Source organism: Gobio gobio, assembly GCF_949357685.1.
Source record: "Gobio gobio genome assembly, chromosome: 7".
Taxonomy (NCBI): domain Eukaryota; kingdom Metazoa; phylum Chordata; class Actinopteri; order Cypriniformes; family Gobionidae; genus Gobio; species Gobio gobio.
Window position 1 is genome coordinate 17,667,221 of NC_137103.1, and position 18,756 is coordinate 17,685,976.

The window sequence follows — 18,756 nt, forward strand, 5'->3', positions numbered from 1 at the left end:
GCCAATATATCGGTTATCGGCTTTCAAATATTAAGAATTATCGGTTATCGGTATCGGCCAAAATGTTCATATCGGTGCATCCCTAATCAGAACTTAACTGAATATTTTTTTTCCAGTCTTGCTCAGTTATATTTATGAAGCTTACCACATCTATTAATACCATGGGCGTCGGAACCATTGTATGTGGGTAGGACAAAACCCACCCACTTTTTACGATCAATGATACTGGGACCCACTCACTTTTATCATCTCTAATCCAGCACATGTCTGTTTACCTACCCCTAACCAATAAACACTTATTATTAAACACATGTTAGAGACTTTATTTCCACTTTTCTAATATTTTCTTCATTTTTATTGAAAATAAATGCCTTTCCCATCTGATGTGTGATTGGAAAAGGGAGTAGAGTTAGTTCGGCAAAAGGCGGATCCGAACCGCAGGTCGATTTGGGTCAAAACTTAATGCCAAGCGTCTTACCTCTACACTATAGCCGCTGTCAAAAACAAAGGGATTTCCATAAACTTGTCTTGTCCAACCAGATGTTTAGCAAACAAGGCGAACATACATTTAGCAAACATTTTACTTTATGTAAATGGCATCTACTCCAGTAAAAAAATTCTGAGAGAGGACCCATCCACATTTTTTTTGCTTCCGACGCCCATGATTAATACTATATATATTTTTTGTTTTGTTATTGTGTTTTCGTCCAAAGGACTTTAAGTTTCATATTTTAAGTTTGTATTTTTTATACATTTTATTTATCAGAACTTTAATATATTTTTATGCTCCTCTGTTCTGTTGTAACAATAAAACAAACAAGTTTATTTTTAAACTGCATTATCATATTATTTTAGAGAGGCTGAGGGATCAAATAAGGGAAATCTATATATATAGGCCGATACATCGGAATATCTGATTTTGAAATCACCAAATATTTGTATCGGTATCGGCCTTAAAAATCCTTTATCGGTCGGGCTCTAATTTAGATATATTTTTAAGATGGTAGAATGCAATTTTACAGATGCTAGAAACGTGGCTTTCAAACGAAAGATTGGTATCAAAGATTATTGCCACAGGTGGCAACCTATCACGGTATACCACTCTTGAATTCACTGAGCTCCTGAGAGCGACCCATTCTTTCACAAATGTGAAAGTGATTGGAACACCTGAATTCCATGATTTGGAGGGGTGTCCCAATACTTTTGGCAATATAGTGAGTATATATAGTTACAAAATAACTAGTAGCTACATAACTTCTTGAATAGTTTTTTCATTGGAGTGGAGTGGAGTGGAGACGTGTTCTCCTGAGTGACGAATCACACTTCTCTGTCTGGCAATCCGATGGACAAGTCTGGGTTTGGCGGTTGAGGATGGTGTTTAAGGGCGTTTTCACACCTGAAAGTCCGCACCAAGGTCCGAACCAAAGTTCATGTTTTGATACATTTTATACATTTTATACATTCAGTTAGTTTTGGTTTGGTTTCACATTGCAATTATGTGATGCTTCATGTGCAAAGCATGTGATCGATCCCGCGATTATTGTCTGCTATAGACTATTTGCTTCTTATTTATTAAATCCAGGCAATTATCTGATTAAACGTTGATTAAAATTAAGATACAATTTATACAAAACAAAATTCACATTAAAGAAAGGCTTTCTAAGCAAAATCAAACAAAATTTCTTTCCAAATCATTTGTGACATTCTTTCTTCTGACATATTGCGCATCTTTTCACTTTTCATAATCAACATAGCCTAGATTCAATTTAAAAATAACATTATAATATTTAAACATAAACAGGAACTTCCTGCAAATGGTCTGAAAGTACGAACCATACAGAAAATGCTTTCACACTAGAAACGAACCAAACCTTTGTTCAGTTTGATTCGGACCGAGACTACCTCTTTTCGTCGGACCAAATTTCGTCTGTTTGGTCCGGACCGTGGTACGGGGGAGGTTTCACACCGTTAACTTTGATTCGGACCAAACTGAAAAGTCCGAAAGTCCGGACCAAACAAGGTAGGTGTGAAAGGGCCCTAAGTGGCACCAAATTAAATAACTAATCAGTTTTCACAATGGAAATTAATCAATCAAAAACTTACTTTAGCTTTTCTTCTAAAACAAAATGAATTTCCTATTATCACTGTAAAGTTGCTTTGAAGCAATCTGTGTTGTAAAAAGCGCTATATAAATGAAGGTGACTTGACTCGACTTGATTGGATACTTTTTACTCATACACAAGTAACTATTAAGATTATTACTTTCACTCAAAGTAAAAGTGAAAGTAATAATCCTAATAGTTACTTGAGTATGAGAAAAAAGTATCCAATCAAGTCGAGTCAAGTCACCTTCATTTATATAGCGCTTTTTACAACACAGATTGCTTCAAAGCAGCTTTATTATTTCTATAAGTACTTGTACTTTTACTTGAGTACAGGTTTTGGATACTCTGCCCACCTCTGCCAATAGCTATGAGCTTGAATAATTCATATAATTGTTCCAAAGAAAATACTTGTACACAGCTGTAAATTGTTTTATTTGTTTTTTTTATTATCAGTAAACAAGTTATTTATTTATTAACATACTTTTAGGTATCATGTTTCCAAGTAAATACAAAACTTTTACTTTTTAGGTTTACTTTAGCTTATTTATTTAAACCATTATGTGTTTCACCCCCAACCAACCCCCGGCCCACCTCCACTTTTCGATTTGAAAATCCAACAATCCAATGAAGCTAATGAATAGCCCTGATACAGTGTATAGTCTGACTGCAAGGACCCTTCTCTCTTTTTCTACAGGTCTTTACCCACTCCTCTGATATAGCTCTGATATCTTTTATCTTGATTAATTTTAGGGCAAATCCACCTGTCTTCAGTAAAGAACAGATAGCAGGCCTGCACTGCCAGCGATACACAGTCGAATCAAATCGAACAAAAATTGGCCAGATCAGATTCAAAACTTCCAGGCACTGACCAGCATGCAAAAACACACAAGCAGTCTGATATGCGCATGAAAGTCAAATAACATGCAAGACAGACAGACAAACCATTATCTCATGAGCAGACGTGCAGCCATGTCTGTGTGTGCAGTGTGCATAACTCCACCTAAGTCTAAAATCCGATCCCCTCTTAGGACAACCAATGCTCTTCTCGCTCTCTTGTAGCCTCATTCTGCTCTCCTCCTCCTCAATTTTCTTTTTCTTGCATTGTTCTGGCTGCACCGCCAGCTGTTTCAGACAGCCAAATTATAGTGCACAGAAAAATGATTGCTTCCCCTCTTTCTCCATCTCTGCTCTCTCAGACAGTGATGGCAAATTACATACTTTACCCTGCTGTGAAATACCAGTTGTAAAGTTTCTTGACATTGACATTATTCATAGAAAAGTAGAAATACAGATGTGGATAACATAACGTCTGAATTAATGTTGTTGTCCGATTAGTACTTATTTAGGTTTTGAAATGAATACCCGCCAACCGACAGATGTGGGTTAAAATCAACTATGGTGGATAACGCGGTAACAACTCACTAACTAATTTGGTGGGTTATGATTTATAAACAATGTCCTATCACTTACCATGCTATCATTTTCAAGAGTCCATCCACGAAGAGGAGCCTCCAATTAGGGGTGTGCGATATTGTCAAAAAATCAATTGTCAAAAGATTTTATCGATAACTTAGTCTTAATCTATTTTAGTCATTGAATCATTGATGTAACTGATTCGTTCAAAAAGCTGATTCATTCAGTAAGGAAATGCCTCTGTGTTGGACCTCTATGGATCGGACCTGTTTGTTCAGTACATCCCACCGATGCTCGAATGGATTGAGATCTGGGGAATTTGCCATTGTTGTGCTCCTCAAACCATTCCTGAACCATTTTTGCTTAGTTGCAAGGCACATTATCTTGCTGAAAGAGGCCACAGCCACCAGGGTGTGCATGGTCTGCAACAATGCTTAGGTAGGTGGTACGTGTCAAAGTAACATCCACATGGATGGTAGGACCCAAGGTTTCCCAGCAAAACATTGCCCAAAGCATCACACTTCCTCCGTCGGGTTGCCTTCTTCCCACAGTGAACACCCCACAAGAGCTGCAGTTTTGGAGATGCTCTGACCCAGTCGTCTAGCCATCACAATTTGCCCCTTTTCAAAATCGCTCAAATCCTTACGCTTGCCCATCTTTCCTGCTTCTAACACATCAACCTTGACAAAATGTTCACTTGCTGCCTAATATATACCACCCACTAGCAGGTGCCGTGATGAAAAGATAATCAGTGCTATTCACTTCACCTGTCAGTGTTCACAGTCATAATGTTATGCCTGATCTGTGTATACAGTGCATCCGGAAAGTATTCACAGCACTTGCCACATTTTGTTATGTTACTTACAGCCTTATTCCAAAATGGATTTAATTCTTTATTTTCCTCAAAATTCTACAAACAATACCCCATAATGACAACATGAAATAAATTTGTTTGAAATCTTTGCAAATGTAATAAAGGTGTCATGAACTGGCTTTTTTTTATATTATATATATATATATATATATATATATATATATATATACTGTTGTCTGAGGTCAACATATGACGTTTGCGTGGTTTTTACATTCAGAAACATCATAATAAGTAATAGGCTATTTTCTGACTTGGTTTTGAGGCTTTCTGAAAAACACTCGGTTTTGATGGGCATGCTGCACTGAAGATTTGGAAGTAAACGCCCACGGCTAGGATTGGATAAGATTTGCATATTTAATGAGCTTCAGCTCCCCTCAGTACATGTGGGAATCGTCTGGGGAAATGCTCACAGGGCTCATCAAACAAACACAATGATTCATCTCTCATCCACCCGTGATTGATTTGAATGTTATTTTTGTATTGGCTGGCCCGATGTGAATATAACCGCGAACCGTACACACACACACAGGCGTCCTTGGCCGGCCCGATCAGTGAATATAACCGCGAACCGTACACACACACACTTTGCGAGCACTAGCGTTACAAATCTGAGTCTGATCACAAATGAAGCAATAACACCTTCTCCAGCCTGTGACCGCGTGCTAAGGTATGTAATCAATAGATATCAAACAATCTGTAACAATGCAATACTATCACATATAAAAAAATGTTTTACTCACATTAGTGTGTTGCACCGTTCCTGTCGGATCCATTATATAAGGCACAGCATTGTGTTTTAATCTCATTCCTTCTGCAAATCCATTCTCGACCTGTATCTTGTTTACAATCGATTCCGTGGTGAAATGAAGCGAACAAACGTGCAATGTCTTTACCACGTGAGCTGGAACTTCATTAAAAATAAAGTTCAACCATTCATTCCTAAAAGTAGAATCAGAAGGAAGCTTATGCAGGGACTGTGTTTTTCCACAACCAGGCACAGTGCAATATATTACTCTCTTCGTCATGTTTATAGCTTGGTAGCGCAATCCGCCGTTTAGCTCCACGAGTCGGTGGGCGGGGCTACAGATTCAGACGTACATATTTATCTGTTGAGGCGTCCTGTGATGTCAGTGTTCGAAATATTTCTGAGAGCTTACGTTTTCTGGTCCTGGTGTCAATAAAAGCTTTTCTTTGACTAACAAGGACGTTTTCAGCTCTGAAACTTACAAGATATTCTTATATCACGATGAACTTTTATATATCAAAGGCTCAAGGGAAAGTTGATTTCTCAGTTCATCACCCATTTAAAAATAAAAAACAGGGGGGAATCACATATACATAATTGTTCACAGCCTTTGCTCAATACTTTGTTGAAGCACCTTTGGCACCAATTACAGCCTTAAGTCTTTTTGAGTATGATGCTACAAGTTTGGCACACCTATTTTCAGGCAGTTTCTCCCATTCGTCTTTGCAGGACCTCTCAAGCTCCATCAGGTTGGATGGGGAGCGTCGGTGCACAGCCATTTTCAGATCTCTCCAGAGATATTAAATTGGGTTCAAGTCTGGGCTCTGGCTGGGCCACTCAAGGACATTCAGAGTTGTCCCATAGCCACTCCTTTGTTTTCTTGGCTGTGAGCTTAGGGTCATTGTCCTGTTGGAAGATGAATCTTCGCCCCGGTCTGAGGTCCAGAGTACAGTTTTTCATCAAGGATGTCTCTGTACATTGCTGCATTCATCTTTTCCTCGATCCTGACTAGTCTCGCAGTTCCTGCCACTGAAAAATATCCCCACAGCATGATGCTACCACCACCATGCTTCACTGTAGGGATGGTATTGGCCAAGTGATGAGCGGTGCCTGGTTTCCTCAAGCCATTTAGGCCAAAGAGTTTAATCTTTGTTTCATCAGACCAGAGAATATTGTTTCTCATAGTCTGAGAGTCCTTCAGGTGCCTTTTGGCAAACTCCAGGCAGGCTGTCATGTGCCTTTTACTGAGGAGTGGCTTCCGTCTGGCCACTCTACCATACAGGCTTGATTGGTGGAGTACTGCAGAGATGGTTGTTATTCTGGAAGGTTCTCCTCTCTCCAAAGAGAAATGGGTGGCCAGCTCTAGGAAGAGTCCTGGTGGTTCCAAACTTCTTCCGTTTACGTATGATGGAGGCCACTATGCTCATTGGGACCTTCCATGCTGCAGAATTTTTTCTGTACCCTTTCCCAGATCTGTGCCTCGATATAATCTTGTCTCAGAGGTCTACAGGCAATTCCTTGGACTTCGTGGCTTGATTTGTGCTCTGACATGCACTGTTAACTGTGGGACCTTATATAGACAGGTGTGTGCCTTTCCAAATCATGTCCAAATCAACTAAATTTACCACAGGTGGACTCCAATCAAGTTGTAGAAACATCTCAAGGATGATCAGAGGAAAAAGGATGCATCTGAGCTCAATTTTGGGTGCCATGGCAAAGGTGAATACTCATGTACATGTGATTTACATGAAGTGTATCCCAAGATGGCGGCGCGAGTAGTTCGCGAGGCTCTGGGTCTCTCCAGATTCTGCAATTTTGCTGTATTTTTCTTGCTCATCTCGGGTCTGTTCGTTCAGAATAGTTGTGCCTTAACATCGTACACCCGTGGTGAGATTTTGGATATTGGTTTGCAAATTTCTGACAGTTTTATGGACAATCTTCGACTCCTTCCTGAGATCGCTAGGACACCCGATGCTATGCACTCTACCCGGCCGGGCGGAAGTGCTCGCAGGCGGCGCCGAGATCGTAAACAAAGGCGGGGAATACGCGGAGGACTGAGAGCTAAGCTAAGGCTAAAGCTAAGGCTAACCCCACATCGGCTCTCTTTACCCAGTATTTTCCTTGCCAATGTACGGTCGCTAGTGAACAAAATGGAGGAGATTCGACTCAGCATCACACACAGCAAGAAACTTTTGATCTGTAACGTCCTAATCTTCACGGAAACCTGGCTAAACGGCGGAATACCGGACACCGCTATTGAGCTAGCGGGATGCCACACGCTCCGGGCGGATAGAACATTAGATGGCTCCGGTAAGACCAGAGGTGGTGGATTGTGCATTTACATTAACAAAGCCTGGTGCACAAACTCTGCTATTGTTGGGAGTCATTGTTCAGCTAACCTCGAGTTTCTCATGGTTAAATGTAGACCGTTTTATCTACCGCGGGAGTTCACTTCCACCATTATAACTGCAGCCTATATTCCCCCGGATGCTGATGCCAAGCTTGCTATGAAAGAACTTCATGCAGCCATCAGTAAACAACAGACTGATCACCCGGAAGCTGCTTTTATTGTTGCAGGTGACTTTAATCATTCAAACTTAAAGTCAGTGCTACCCAAGTTTCACCAGCATGTTTCCTGCCACACCAGAGGAAACAAAACCTTAGACCATGTTTACACAAACATGGCTGGCGCTTACGTTGCGACACCCCTCCCCCACCTGGGACAGTCAGATCACCTTTCTTTGTTCCTCATCCCCAAATATGCACCCCTCATCAACCGTGTGAAGCCATCAGTGAAGACCATCAAGGTGTGGCCTGCGGGGGTTGATTCCACACTCCAGGAAAGGTTTCTACACACAGACTGGAGTGTGTTTGCTTCTCAAGCCACCAGTGGCGCTCACACAGACATTGACTCCTACACCTCCTCTGTATTGGATCATATCAATACCACCATTGACAGTGTTACAACCCAGAAACAGATCACCACATACCCAAATCAGAAGCCATGGATGAACAGGGAAGTGCGACTCCTGCTGAAGTCACGCAATACTGCCTTCAGATCAGGAGATGCACAAGCCTACAGTACGTCCAGGGCAAACCTGAAGAGGGGGATCAAACAGGTCAAGCACTGCTACAAGGCTGCTGGACCTGCACAAGGCTGCTGGACCAGACAACATCCCTGGTCGTGTTCTCAGGGCATGTGCGGAGCAGCTCGCTGAGGTTTTTACAGACATTTTCAACCTGTCTCTTGCCCAAGCAGCTGTACCTTCATGCTTTAAACGCACTTCCATTGTGCCAGTGCCAAAACACTAACCCGAGGTGCCCTAATGACTACCGCCCTGTAGCACTCACACCCATCGTCATGAAGTGCTTTGAGCGGCTGGTCCTGGAACACCTAAAAGACTCTCTACCATCCACATTGGACACACACCAGTTTGCCTACTGCAGCAATAGGAGCACAGATGATGCCGTTTCCATGGCACTGCACTCTGTGCTCATTCACCTGGACAATAAAAGCACGCATGCTGTTTGTTGACTTCAGCTCAGCATTCAACACTGTCATCCCAACCAAGTTAATAACCAAACTTGGAGACCTGGGCATCAACACTTCAATGTGTAACTGGATTTTGGACTTCCTAACTGACAGACCCCAGAATGTTCGTTCAGGATTCAACTGCTCCACATCCATCACTCTTAACACTGGTGTACCACAGGGCTGTGTGCTAAGCCCGTTTCTCTACTCCCTCTTCACCGCCGACTGCAAGCCTGTGTATGGATCTAATTCTATCGTCAAGTTTGCGGACGACACAACGGTGATTGGTCTCATCAGCAACAACGATGAGACTGCCTATAGGGAGGAGATCCAGCACCTGGCCACATGGTGCACCGAAAATAACCTGCTCCTCAACACCACCAAAACGAAGGAGCTCATCGTGGACTTCAGGAAGGAGTCAAGAGGCACACACAACACCATCCACATCAATGGAATGGCTGTTGAGCATGTCTCCAGTTTCAAGTTCCTGGGGATCCACATCTCGGCGGACATGTCGTGGACGACCAACACCTCCAGCCTGGTCAAGAAGGCTCACCAGCGCCTCTTCTTCCTGAGGACACTGAGGAAGAATCAGCTCTCCTCGGCTATCCTGGTGAACTTCTATCGCTGCGCAATAGAAAGCATCCTGACCAACTGTGTGGCAGTATGGTATGGGAGCTGCTCTGTTGCGGAGCGCAAGGCACTGCAGCGGGTGGTGAAAACTGCCCAGCGCATCACAGGGACTCCACTACCTGCCATCGAGCACATCCAGAGGAAACGCTGCCTGCATCGAGCTCGCAGCATCCTCAAGGACTCCTCTCACCCAGCACACAGACTGTTTTCCCTCCGGCAGGCGTTACAGGATCCACCGGACCAGGACCAGCAGACTGAAGGCCTGTTCACACCGGGACGATTTTCGCACGCGTTTAACGCCGATGTTTAACGCCTCGGGACTAAACAATGGGCGCCAATGTGAGTGTTCACACCGACGCGCAAAACGGCAGGCGTAAAAGCGTCATTTTAAAAAAAACACCTCGGGTTCGTTTTTTTATTTTGACGCGGCGCGTAAAAAACTGTCCGACCAATGAGATCGCCGCTTTTGTTCACGCGCCTGGAGCTGCTGAAGTGACAGTAAAACACGACTTGGTGGCGCTCAAGGACAAAACGGTCTTGCCGAGCACACATTGATCCGACGAAGAAGTAGTAAGTAGACAAAGAAGAAGATGAACTGCTAATGCTGCTTGCCAGTTAGCAAAAAGTGTGTGAATGGTTTTGTCCATATACATAATATGTCTATGGTTTTGGCAAGCACGTAAATACTGTCTCTCTTCTCCTTCTGTGTGACAAGCGAGTGTCAGAGGCTTAAAGTGCCGCAGCACCATCTTGTGTACCGGGAGCGCATCGACTGAATGTGCACGTTCACTCGGCGCAGCGCCAGTGAAAATCGCTTGGGTGTGAACACTCAAGACGCGCCGAAAAACGGCACGAAAAACGCTGGCGATAAACGCGTGCGATATTCGTCCCGGTGTGTACAGGCCTTAAAGAACAGTTTTTTCCCCAGAGCTGTCTCTTTACTGAACTCAAACCCCCGCTGATCCACTTCCCTCATATACTGATAACTCTCCTACCTCACATCCGCCTTCACTTTGTTATTTGCACTACCGACTGTTTATTACAGTACCTACTGTTTACATTTGCATTTTGCACCGTACTTTTAACTGTAATATGCAATCACTTTCCACTGCACTTTTACACTTTTTTTTTTTTTTCGGATAGCTTCTGTCCATAATTTATTGCACTACCTTAATCCACTGCCATATTCCTCTTTTTAGCCTAACATATCATTGTATACTTCTATCTGTAAAATTATGTTTATAGTAATAGCCATCTGTATATTATTCACTGTACATATTCACCTGTAAATTCCGTTTATAGTAATAACCATCTCTCTATTTATATATATATTTATATATACTCAGTACATATCCATGTCCTGCACTTATGCAAACGTTGTATATCCTGCACTTGCTGCTATTGCACTTCTGGTTAGACCTAAACTGCATTTCGTTGCCTTGTACTTGTACTTGTGTAATGACAATAAAGTTGCCCCCCCCCCTTTTTTTTTTTTTTAATCAATTTGCAAAGATTTCGAACAAACTTCTTTCACGTTGTCATTGTGGGGTAAAATAATGAATTTAATACATTTTGAAATAGAGTGGTGCAGGTATGACGTCACTTTGTAGGCCAACTGGCAGTTGGCATCACACTGGTTCCTTTGAGGAAAAACCCAATAGGATTTTCCCATATGCTTTTTGATTGTCGCAAAAAACAAGCTTTGTGATCAACCAAAGTTTATGATACTTTCACGTTTTCTCCATCAAGATAATTATCATATTATCAGTTTCCCACACATAATTTGTGGCGGTGCGCCACAGAATCAACACCGGCCGCCACATATTGCGCGTCGTTATTCATTAACTTTTTTAAATCTCACGCCAAACTGCCAAACCTGCTTTTGAAAGATTTTAAACAATAAATAGCGTTTTGGCGCTAATAGAGACAGAGCACCACGTGTCATAATCTGAAGACCACGCCCACCGGGGGGGGAAACAATCAAACTAACTAACTAATCAAATCAGCTTTTAGACATTGTTCTGTTTTTTGTTATAAGTCCGAAATGACAATGAGGCAACCTCCCGCAATGCAAAGTCAATGGAGAGTGTTGGATTGTTTCCCCCCCGGTGTGGGCGTGGCCTAAATACGCTCTGTCTCTATGTGGCATAAGTGAAGTGAAGTGTGGCCAAGTATGGTGACCCATACTTGGAATTTGTGCTCTGCATTTAAACCATCCAAGTGCGCACAAACACCATGAACACAAACCCAGAGCAGTGGGCAGCCATATTGCTGCGGCACCCGGGGAGCAGTTGGGGGTTCGGTGCCTTGCTCAAGGGTCTCACCTCAGTCGTGGTATTGAGGGTGGAGGAGGGTGCTGGTTATTCACTCCCCCCACCGACAATCCTGCCGGACCTGAGACTCGAACCCGTAACCTTCCGGTTACAAGTCCGACTCTCTAACCATTAGGCCACGACTGCCCCATAACAGTAAGCCAGAGGCGTAAGTATAACATAACCCCATAAGCATAACAGTTAAAGCCAGAGGCGTTGAAAAACAAAGTTGCGACATGCTCTCATCTCCCAGCAGCGCGCACGGTCACGTGGTTCACGGAGCTTCTAAACAAACCAGCGCTCTGTCAATGCATTTAAATGGCTTAAGCAGATACACAACAGTTTTACTATACAGGTATTTGCAGCAATTTTTTATTACGTCAACCATATTTACAGGATCATTTTATTATGGAGAGTGATGGAGATGCAACATTGTTAGCATTAATGTTAATGTTTTTCTTGTATTTAGTCCTCAGGTATTCCTTACTAGTTGGTCACACTCATACTCATTGGTGGTCAAATGTGACCATACACCCTAACTATTTTTCAATTGAATAAATGTTCTATATTTTAGTTTAATAATTTTTATTGAATATGTTGAGGATATCTTTTGGTACTAAATAGGCATACTATTTGTGCAATAATTAAATGGTCCATTAATGACCACTTAAAATATTTTTTATTATTTATATTACCATTAGTGTAGTAATAAATGTTTAAATAGAGAATTCCAATGCAAATTAGAGTCATTTTGTGGCTGGTAAAATAATAATTTTCATTTGTAAAGCCATGGTTTACCTACTAGGTGCCTTTTTTTTGTGATCAACTTTTTATTGTTTTACATATAACAAAATAAAATCCATTCAACCAAACAAACAGGGAAGGGGGGAGCAACAGATGAGTCATCAATAATTTAACACTCTGGAGAAAAAAAAAAATTAAATCTACTAGGTGCCTTTACTAAATATTCATCTTCTAGTTGCTCAAAAAAGTATTGCAGATCATAACTTCTTACTTATTTTTAGGTTTTGCATTTGAATAAATATTTAGACATGATCAAACACTAGATTTCTTTAAATGTGAAATTTTAAAAAGTTAATAACTTGCATGCAAATATTTTTAATGATACTTATATAAGCAAACACAAGTGAATATTATTGAATGCAAGCTAATATAATTTAACCCAAGAAAAGTTTAAAATAGTGCTAAAAAAGACAAACTTATTTTTCCCTATATGTAAAGTAGGCTATATACAGTATATACGAATTGATACTGAATGAAGATCGAAATCAATATTTGGGCCAATCACCAACACCAAACGGGAAACAAATCCTATCCAGTTATGAAGTGTTTTCTGTGTGTTGACAAATCTTTTGCGATGTTCTAACAGACGGGATTCGCACACAACGCGTCTGCTAATGTCCGATTCGCGATCTAATGACTCCTTTGAACCGAATAATTTTAACGACTGGTTAGAACAACTGATCTGTCCAACACTGAACTAACGAATCAGTTTAATCATTTACTCGGAACACCTCTGAAATGAGAACACAAGTGTGCTTATCAATTTAGCAAGAGTGGATAGTAAGAATTAGTTTTAATTATCCACAGTATTCGAGGTTATTACAGTCTTAGTACACGAAGTAACTGCAGAAGAGTCAAGTTTTAAATAGGAAAAATATCGAAAGTCTTTGGTCATTTTTGAGCGAGATGCTAACGGTCTAATCAGATTCAATGATCTATGCTAAAAGTGCTACTGCCAGACCCGAAGATTGGCCGTATGGATTCGAAAACGGTAAAACTGAACTGTTTAACTCTAGGGGAGTTGGAAAATGAGCCTATTTTCAAAAAAAAGTGGAGTGTTCCTTTAAGGTAGGCTATAAACAAACTACACCACGGCCTCGCAATTTCAGCGTCATCATCACTAAGTTTCCGACAACTCTTTCAGTTTTTATCTAAAAACATTTTCCCAGAACGTTTGATTTAGACTAGTTTAGAAGAGCTAGGGGTGTAACGGTACACAAAACTGATGGTTCGGTACATACCTCGGTTTTGAAGTCACGGTTCGGTACAGCAGTTTTACAAAATTGCTTTTTATTTATTTTTATTAAACAGTGGTTTACTGAAAAAAAAAAATTGTCCTTGAAATAAATTCAAATATAACTAAAAGTTTCTTAAAGATAATGCTGTAAACTATAGGGAGCCCTTACTTACACATTACTATATTATTAAAGGTTAACAACAGAGCCCAAACTATTAGCCTAAATTCAATTCTATTTTTAGATATAATAAATCAACACTCAAATAACGTCTAAGGTTACGTATGTAACCTCTGTTCCCTGAGAACAGGGAACGAGCGCTGCGTCTAGCTGACGCTATGGGGAACGCCCTCGGCGTGACTGGTGTCTGAAGCTACTATCGAATCACGGCAAAGTCTTTGACCGACGTCAGCCCATGACGTCATCAACGTGCGACCCGGAAGTATAAAAGGGCGCCGTGCCAACACATACACATCTTCTCGTCTGAAGGGACTGTATGGCAGATAGGCCCTGAAGCATGGCAACGCGACGCAGCGCTCGTTCCCTGTTCTCAGGGAACAGAGGTTACATACGTAACCTTAGACGTTCCCTTTCGAAAGGGAACTCTCGCTGCGTCTAGCTGACGCTATGGGGAACGATATACCAACGCCGCCATGCTGAGGGGAGTGTCTGCCCATTGGCAGTGACAACTGTCAACTCAAGTAATTCATAGAAAAACCTGAGCGATTCCCCCTCAGGTCCTGGGCTGACAGTGACAGCACTCCCTACGGTCATAGCCCAAGCTATACAACTAAACGGAACCCTAACGCACTGCGTGGAGTTCCATCTAGACAGCTCGAAGGCCCGGGACCACTACTTCCAAAGAAGGGGTCCCTTCAAGGGAATGTGGCTAGGGGACCCGAAGGAACCCCAGCCAGTCACTACTCGGGAAATGTTCTCCCGAGTGCCACCAGGGAGGCCTGACCTGGTGCCCTAAGTGTTATGGACACTTCGGTTTAGCCAACCCTGTCTGTTCAAACAGAGCCTCTGGATGGTGCCCAAGGGGCGTCCAAGCTAAGGGACTGAAACACAGGCAGTCTTACTTAGCCCGGAACTCAGAGACGGGTTATCCAAGAGAGCAACACTCAGCGTAGTGCTTTTCAACCCTTGCTATCGAGGGGAGTCTGCCTGCTCAAATCAAGGATCTACCAGGTGCTTGTGTTTCAAAGCAGTAGGGAGGCCGAAAGGGCCTTAATGACTGATCTAACAGGGAGGCCTCATGAGAGGCCTACGACCGTCTGACCAGGCTCAAGCGGCTGAGCACTCATAGACGACCCTCATTGAGGGGAGCAGCTGAGCCTGCCTGGCGAGTAACCTCCAGCTGTAGGCCCAACTACCACAATTTCTCACAGAGAACTGGTAATCAAAGTGCCTAGCTCAGGAACTTCAACTTCAAGGAGGCCCTGTGGGCCTACTACTTGATAGCGGGTATTCCAGGGAGGCCTATAGAGGCCTACTACCTAACCGCAAGCCATGCTGGAAACCCAAGCATCCAGGCTCGGGACTCCGTCCTCAGGGAGGCCTTAGTGAGGCCTACTACCTGACAGCAATACCGCCTGCTGAGGTTACCCTTGTTTTCTCAAGGAGGCCTATGGAGGCCTACTACTTGACAGTCAAGCTACGCAGGCTAGTCGGGCATCCTGTTTAAGGAACCCGTCCTCAAGGGAGGCCTATTTAAGGCCTACTACCTGATAACCAGCCTTTAGGGAGGCCTGGAGAGGCCTACTACCTGATTGCAATACGTGCTAAATGACTGGGTCCCAGGAACACCTCAGGGAGGCCTGATGGGGCCTACTACCTCGTTCGAGTGACCACCATCTGGGACTCGACAGTCAAGCTACGCAGGCTTTTCGAGCATCCTGATAAAGGAACTCGCCCTCAAGGGAGGCCTATTAAGGCCTACTACCTGATAAGCAGCCTTCAGGGAGGCCTGGAGAGGCCTACTACCTGTTTGCAATACGTGCTAACTGTTTCAAATGACTGGGTCCCAGGAACACATTAGGGAGGCCTGATGGGGCCTACTACCTTGTTCGAGTGACCACAATCTGGGAGCTCACCCTCCGGGAGGCCTATTGAGGCCTACTACCCGACAGTCAAGCTACGCAGGCTTTTCGAGCATCCTGATTAAGGAACTCGCCCTCAAGGGAGGCCTATTAAGGCCTACTACCTGATAACCAGCCTTTAGGGAGGCCTGGAGAGGCCTGCTACCTGTTTGCAATGCGTGCTAACTGTATCAGATGACTGGATGCCAGGAACACCTTAGGGAGGCCTGATGGGGCCTACTACCTTGTTCGAGTGACCACAATCGGGGAGCTCACCCTCCGGGAGGCCTATTGAGGCCTACTACCCGACAGTCAAGCTACGCAGGCTTTTCGAGCATCCTGATTAAGGAACTCGCCCTCAAGGGAGGCCTATTAAGGCCTACTACCTGATAACCAGCCTTTAGGGAGGCCTGGAGAGGCCTGCTACCTGTTTGCAATGCGTGCTAACTGTATCAAATGACTGGATCCCAGGAACGCCTTAGGGAGGCCTGATGGGGCCTACTACCTCGTTCGAGTGACCACAACCTGGGAGCTCACCCTCAGGGAGGCCTATTGAGGCCTACTAGTCGACAGTCAAGCTACACAGGCTATCCGAGCATCCTGATTAAGGAACTCGCTCTCAAGGGAGGCCTATTGAGGCCTACTACCAGATAATCAGCCTTTAGGGAGGCCTGGAGAGGCCTGCTACCTGTTTGCAATTCGTGCTTAACTGTTTTAGATGACTGGATCCCAGGAACACCTTAGGGAGGCCTGATGGGGCCTACTACCTTAGAATTTAACAGCAGGTCTTCAGGGAGGCCTGATGAGGCCTACAACCTGCCTCTGGTAGTGATCACAACCTGAGAGCTCACCCTCAGGGAGGCCTAATAAGGCCTTACAACTAACAGCGGGCCTTCCGGATGAGGCCTACAACCTGATAGCCGCCAGGCTAGCTGTCCCGATGCGCACATCGGTACATACCTCCAGTGAGGCCTGGTTGAGGCCTTCCAACTGAAAACGCGCCTTGTTCAAGAGGCCTACTGAGGCCTACAATTGACAGCCGACCTTCAGGAGAGCGTATTTGCCCCTTTTTAACCTGATAGCCAGCTAGGCTAGCAGTACCTTGATGCCTCAGCATTGGCACCTGCCTTACTAGAGCCTCCGATCTAAGTGGTACATATTACCAACGGTGGCGGTGCCTCAGCAACGCGCCTCCTTCATCCACATCCCAACTGACGCCTCAGCGTTCAGTCGTTGATGAATACCCAACTCTATACAGGAAACCTGGGGTCTGTAAGAAATACATATTTTTAGTGTAATACACAAAAATGACCACTCTCACCTGCGGCATGCTGAACGAAGACTCATTGTGCGGTTCTCACCACCATGTTCTACCGCCCTTGAATGCCTGAAAGGGGCGTTCTCACTGAGCAGGTCCGGGCGGGCCGCCAGAACATAGTTCTACTCATCATGGGCCCGCCTCAGGCCTGATGTAAGAAGTGCCTGGGTAAAAAATCATTAAAAGACATTAAAAAGGAAAAAGGAGAGGGCTAGGATGTAACCGCCCTCAAGGGAAGTGATCCATCACCAACGCCGAGAGCGTTGGTCCTGGATCACCTCCCTCAGATCCTTTTTCCCCCCGGGAATCCCGTCTCCTCTGTGCCCTGCTCCTCCACGGAGGGGGGGGGCACGAGAGGAGATGCTAGCCCTCTGGTCCTGCCTACGGTCCTCAGACCGTGAAGGACCAGGTCCCGCCTGCCTGGGTGGGGGCGCGGATCTCAGCGGTATGCATGTCTTAAATGCCGCTGAACGCGCCTTCGCCTCCCTGAACTTTCCAACCCCCGCCTCAACGGAGGTGCCGAAAAGTTCAGTCGGCGAAACCGGCGAATCGAGGAGAAAGCCTTTCTCTTTCTCCCCGATATCAGCCAGGCTCAGCCACAGATGCCTCTCCGTGACCACCATAGCCGCCATAGAGCGGCCGATGGCAGCAGCAGTCTGCTTGGTGGCCCGGAGAGCAAGATCTGTGGTGCGGCGCAGCTCAGCAACCGCCTCAGGGGACAGCCCGGCAATCTACCACGAGCGATCTCTCCTCTAACGCGCCAACATGGCAGCCGCAGCCTGCCTGCAGTACGTTCCATAACATTCATCAGCTCAGCATACACGGTCAGGGTGGCTGAGAGGATTCATACCACTCTCACCAGCCACCCCTAAGAGCACTTGCTGTTTAGTCTCGTTAACCGCCAGATCGTCGCGACGATCGGCGAGCTGCATCTGAGAACCCATGATGTATGCCAACGCTCAGCCTCAGCTTGAGCGGGACAGCATCATCCAGTCCCAGATGCCAAACTTTCTTCCCTCAGGAAAAAAGCCAGACTAGAGTGGAGCGATCTCAGATTGAAAACCGCTCACACTCACACACAAACAACTTCAAATGAACTTGACTGTGCATGCTCTTGATCCCAGGCAGTAAATACACACTCGTGTGTATTAATAATTGAATTTGTTTTACCTTAACTCGTATAGCAGTTCAAACAGACAGTCCCTGAAGACGAGAAAGATGTGTATGTGTTGGCACGGCGCCCTTTTATACTTCCGGGTCGCACGTTGATGACGTCATGGGCTGACGTCGGTCAAAGACTTTGCCGTGATTCGATAGTAGCTTCAGACACCAGTCACGCCGAGGGCGTTCCCCATAGCGTCAGCTAGACGCAGCGAGAGTTCCCTTTCGAAAGGGAACACATTGTATGCAAACATGTAAACTTCACATAAGGCAGTTTTTGCATTAACTTCTAAATCTAATCATTAAATGATGCTTTTTCTCCACTTTTTTGTATAAATATAATAATTTATACACAGTGGTTGTCATACACAGACATATTTATTTAGGCTAAACATACATTAAATAATCAAGACACCACTAACAGGTTAAGTAGAATATAATGAATATATATATAGGCTAATATAGTGCATATATTTATTGAAACAGTTCATCTCTCTAGTGAATAACCAGCTGTGGACACTGAATGACTTCTGAGGTAAATTT

General features: G+C 44.1%; 1 protein-coding gene across 2 annotated transcripts in view; it reads right to left on the bottom strand.

Moving 5' to 3' along the window:
* The window catches only part of LOC307129489 (activin receptor type-1-like), a 128,930-nt gene that overhangs the window by 98,450 nt on the left and 11,724 nt on the right, over positions 1-18,756 (bottom strand). The window lies entirely within an intron of this gene.